Genomic DNA, 6,077 nt, shown 5'->3' with positions numbered 1-6,077 from the left:
GAATGCATTAATGTCTCATTTTTTCCCCACATCCACTTCACTACTAGTTATTTTCCTTTTCTTTTATATTAGCTCTTCTAATAGGTATGAGGAAGAATTGTTTTAATCTACATTTCTGCAATCAATAGTGTGTTAGAGCATTTCTATATGATATGGCTATAGATATGGTTATAGATATTATTTCATCTGAAAACTGTTCTTATTTTTTGATCATTTATAAACTCAGGAATGGCTCTTATTTTTATGAATTTGACTCAGAGCTCTACATGTTTGAGAAATGAGGGCTTTATCAGAGAAATTTGCTTCAAATTTATTTATTTATTTATTTATTTATTTATTTATTTATTTTTATTTATTTATTTATTTATTTATTTATTTGCCAATTGCTCTTAGGAGCATTCTGGGAAGATGGCACAGTGGGTTAGTAAATTTCCAGTGCTCTAGATTTAGAGAATTTATCTTGTAGTGATAGAATATGAAAGGAAAGTAGAAATAGAAAAAATCGACTGATCACCACTTCAACAAGATTCTGTGTGGAAAACATAGGAATATTATTGCCAAATTTTGAAATCCCTAGATCAAAGAGAAAATTTTTAAAGAAACAAGAAAAAAATTCAAATATACTGAAGCTACAGGTTGAATTGTACAGGACTTATCAGCAGCTACAATAAAGAACACAGGTCCTAGAAGCCTATCCATTGACAATCAAAAGTGTTGGAATCTTTACAAACTGCTAACTCATTAGAGTTGATGTTTTGGGCCAGAACCTGAAACAAGGTACTAAGTAGAACTAATTGATACAATGCTTGTGTTCACACCTTTACTCACTGGAGTTCACAAGTATGGGAGATTCACAAAGTAAACTTTGTAACTTTGTGAATTCATACCTCCCTTGAAGCTCTTAGGGCCAGAGAGCACTCTGGGAAGAAACCCATAATCCCTCTCTCTCATATCCCACAATTCCTCTCTCTCATATATAAGATACAAATAGAGGCTCTCAGACAGAATTCAGCCAAATTGCATGAAGAGGGGAGCGTCAAGTCAGAAGAAGCCTCTAGTTGGAGTTGAGCTAGAGCCAGGAGAGAGCTCTTCAGAGGCCAGACAGATTCAACTTGGTGCTGGCTCTGGAGGCTGAAGAAAGCAAAGGCAGAAGCAAAGGACAAAGATGCAAGAGCTCTTGGAACCAAGCAGAGAGAGAGGCCTCTAAGCTAACCGGGCTATATTGGAGACAATAAAAGATCTGAACTTTTATCACCTGGCTGCATTTTGGGGTAATGATTTACTTTTAACTGAAACTAAGGCTGTCTCCAGAAAACTTCCCTGAGAAACCTGCTCTTTCTCCCAGAGAGAACCATTCTTATATGATATTTTAAAGAAGAACAAGAACGCCACACAAAAGAATTAGATCCATGGCCAGAACCATAATATCCAGCAAAATTATTTATAATATTGAATGAGAAAAAATGGACATTCAATGAACTTGCAGATTTTCTTTTTTGTTATTTGTTTTTATTAAAGCTTTTTATTTACAGAACAGATGCATGGGTAATTTTTCAACATTGCAAAATCTTTTGTCAGGAATTTCCCCCTCCTTTCCCTTACCCTTCCCTAGCTGGCAGATAGTCCAATACATGTTAAATATGTTAAAATATATGTTAAATCCAATACACACACACACACACACACACACACACACACACACACACATTTATATAATTATCTTGCTGCACAAGAAAAATCAGATCAAGAAGGAAGAAAAAAATAACTGAAAAAGAAAAGAAAACAAAATGCAAGCAAACAACAGAGAGAGTGAGAATGGTATGGTGTGGTCCACACTCAGTTCCTACAGTCCTCTCTCTGGGCGTAGATGACTCTCTTCATCACTCAACAATTGGGCCTGGTTTGAATCATTTTACTATGGAAGACAGCCACGTTCATTAGAATTGATCATCATATAATCTTGTGTTGCCATGTATAATGATGTCCTGGTTCTACTCATTTCACGTAACATCAGTTAATATAAGTCTCTCCAGGCCTCTCTGAAATCATCCTGTTGGTCATTTCTTTCAGAACAATAATATTCCATAACATTCATATATCATAACTTATTTAGTCATTTTCCAATTGATGGGCATCCACTCAGTTTCCAGTTTCCTGCCACTACCAAAAGGGCTGCCACAAACATTTTGCACATATGGGTCTCTTTCTGTCCTTTAAGATCTCTTTGAGATATAATCCCAGTAAAAACACTGCTGGATCAAAGGATATCCACAGTTTGATAACTTTTTGAACATAGTTCCAAACTGCTCTCCAGAATGACACCAACAATGTGTCAGTGTCCCAGTTTTCCCACATCCCCTCCAACATTGGTAATTATCGTTTCCTGTCATCTTAACCAATCTTTCAGGTGTGTAGTGGTACCTCAAAGTTGTCTTAATTTGCATTTCTTTGATCAATAGTGATTTGGAGCAACTTTTCATATGACTACAAATAAACTTTGCAGATTTTCAGGACTTTTTATCAACCAAACTTTAACTCGATAGAAAATTTACTATATAAGAACCAATCTCAAAGATCATTTTCAAGCAACTCAACAGGGACAAATTGTTTATGTATTTTTACATGGGAAATGCATACTATATGTTTAAGATTGGCATCAACAACAGGATAGCTCAAAAGAAAGTTTGGGCCAGAGTTAAGGTAAAAATAGTAATCATGCTATACAAATGAGATACAGAGGAAGAATAGACAAAGGCATTACAGGAGGGAGGAGGGCTTGTAATTCTAAAAAAATATTCACATTGGGAATGAGTTAAATAAGCAACATTACATATACACCATGAAGGGTATAGTACCCTTCAAAATCTATAAAGCATAAGGACAGGCTGATGACAAAGCAAAGAGTCCTGGAAGAAGACAAGGGAAGGATACATAGGTGGGCAGAGGTTAAGTAATAGCAAATCAAATTAAGAAGCAGAATTATAGCAAAGAGTTATCAGGAATAGGAATGATATGAGTATGTGTGAGTGTGAGTATGTATGTGTATGTGTATGGCTATATATTATATATAAATATATCTTTTCTTAACCATAGCTTGTTTAGGAGTGGGAGGCAGGTGAATGCGGGGGAAAAAGAATAAGGAAAAAAGGTGTGTAGCAGAGAACAAAAGAATAATTTACAAGGAAGTAAAGAAAAGATGAACACTCATAAATATAATTTCACACACATACATATACTTTCTTGAATTCGTAATTTGTACTTATATATCTTAAACTTTCTTGAACTGGTAATTTGTTGTTATATATCTTGAATCTTCCCTGATGTTCTGCTGGGCACGTGAAAAATGTTCTCTTTTGATCTGTTTTATTTTCTTTTGTATTCCTTTTCTGTTTTTTTAATTCTGTTTTTTTTTAAATAATGTTTTTTGAAAAAAGAAAACAACAATAAAAAATAAAATCAAGTAAGCTATAGAGAGGAAAAATTGGAGAGAAAAATGAGAATGACCAAAGAAAATTATGAAAAATGAACCAATAAAGTTCACAAGACAGAATAGTCAACTATAGCAATCTAGTGTTTGACAAACCCAAAGACCCTAACTTCTGGGATAAGAATTCATTATTTGATAAAAACTGCTGGGATAATTGGAAATTAGTATGGCAGAAATTAGGCATGGACCCAGACTTAACACCATATACCAAGATAAGATCAAAATGGGTCCATGACCTATGCATAAAGAATGAGATTATAAATAAATTAGAGGAACATAGGATAGTTTATCTCTCAGACTTGTGGAGGAGAAAGAAATTTGTGACCAAAGATGAACTAGAGACCATTACTGATCACAAAATAGAAAATTTTGATTACATCAAATTAAAAAGCCTTTGTACAAATAAAACTAATGCAAACAAGATTAGAAGGGAAGCAACAAACTGGGAAAACATCTTCACACTTAAAGGTTCTGATAAAGGCCTCATTTCCAAAATATATAGAGAACTGACTCAAATTTATAAGAAATCAAGCCATTCTCCAATTGATAAATGGTCAAAGGATATGAACAGACAATTTTCAGAGGATGAAATTGAAACTATTACCACTCATATGAAAGAGTGTTCCAAATCATTATTGATCAGAGAAATGCAAATTAAGACAACTCTGAGATACCACTACATACCTGTCAGATTGGCTAAGATGACAGGAAAAAATAATGATGAATGTTGGAGGGGGTGCGGGAAAACTGGGACACTAATGCATTGTTGGTGGAGTTGTGAACGAATCCAAGCATTCTGGAGAGCAATCTGGAATTATGCCCAAAAAGTTATCAAACTGTGCATACCCTTTGATCCAGCAGTGTTTCTATTGGGCTTATATCCCAAAGAAATACTAAAGAAGGGAAAGGGACTTGTATGTGCCAAAATGTTTGTAGCAGCCCTGTTTGTAGTGGCTAGAAACTGGAAAATGAATGGATGCCCATCAATTGGAGAATGGCTGGGTAAATTGTGGTATATGAATGTTATGGAATATTATTGTTCTGTAAGAAATGACCAGCAGGATGAATACAGAGAGGACTGGCGAGACTTACATGAACTGATGCTAAGTGAAATGAGCAGAACCAGGAGATCATTATACACTTTGACAACGATATTGTATGAGGACATATTTTGATGGAAGTGGATTTTTTTTGACAAAGAGACCTAACTGAGTTTCAATTGATAAATGACGGACAGAAGCAGCTACACCCAAAGAAAGAACACTGGGAAACAAATGTGAACTATCTGCATTTTTGTTTTTCTTCCCGGGTTATTTATACCTTCTGAATCCAATTCTCCCTGTGCAACAAGAGAACTGTTCGGTTCTGCAAACATATATTGTATCTAGGATATACTGCAACATATCTAACATATATAGGACTGCTTGCCATCTAGGGGAAGGAGTGGAGGGAGGGAGGGGAAAAACAGAACAGAATCGAGTGCAAGGGATAATGTTGTAAAAAAATTACCCTGGCATGGATTCTGTCAATATAAAGTAATTATTAAATAAAAAAAAAGAGAGATAACAAGAAATAAACAGAGTGAAAAAGAAAAAGAAAAAAAAAAAGAAAAATGAACCAATAGTTTGGTGAAGTTCACACAAAGAAGTCCTGAAGAAAATGGCCCCTTAAAACAACAGATTAGGTCAAATGGTAAAGAAAATATAAAAAGCCAGTGAAGAGAAGAATGCCTTAAAAATTGGCTAACTGGAAAAGAGGTACAAAAGCTCATTGAAGAAAATAATTCTTTAAAAATTAGAATTGAGCAAATGAAAACTAATGACTTTATGAAAAACCAAGGAACAATTAAAAGCTAAAAAAGAGATTAAAAAAATAGTAAATAATGTGCAATATTTCACTGGAAAAAACAACTACTATAAAAATATATTCAGGAGAGAGAATTTTAAATTATTGGACTACTTGAAAGTCATTAAAAAAAATAACCTAGACATCATCTTTTAAGAAATTGTCAAGGAAAACTGCCCTGATATTCTAGAACCAGAGAGTAAAATGAATGTTAAAACAATCTTCCTATTACCTCCTAATAGAGATATTGAAATGAAAATGCCCACGGAATATTATAGCTAAATTATGGAGCTTCCAGGTCAAGAAGGAAAAACTGCAGACATCCAGGAAAAAATATGGTGGAACCACAGTGAGGTTAAATACAACATTTAACAACTTCTACATTAAAAGAGTGGAGGGTTTGGAATATGTTATTACAGAAGGCAAAGGGGCTAGGATTACAACCAAAATCATCCATCCTATCCAGCAAAACTGAGTGAAATCTTTCTGGGAGAAAATTAATATTCAATTAAATAAAAGATTTTCAAGCCTTTTTGATGAAGAGAACAGAGCTGAATAGAATATTTGATGTTCAAAAACAAGACTCTAGAGAAGCATAAAAGGGTAAACATGAAAGAAAAATCATTAAAAAAAACAATGAAATGGAATTTTTTGCATTCCTAGATGGGGAGATGATACTTCTAACTCAAAAGAATTTTGTAATTGTTATGGCAGTTAGGGCAATATCTAGGGGCAATATCTAAAA

The sequence above is a fragment of the Antechinus flavipes genome, chromosome 2, assembly GCF_016432865.1.
Source record: "Antechinus flavipes isolate AdamAnt ecotype Samford, QLD, Australia chromosome 2, AdamAnt_v2, whole genome shotgun sequence".
Classification (NCBI taxonomy): Eukaryota; Metazoa; Chordata; class Mammalia; order Dasyuromorphia; family Dasyuridae; genus Antechinus; species Antechinus flavipes.
Note: the sequence above shows the minus strand (reverse complement) of the source record.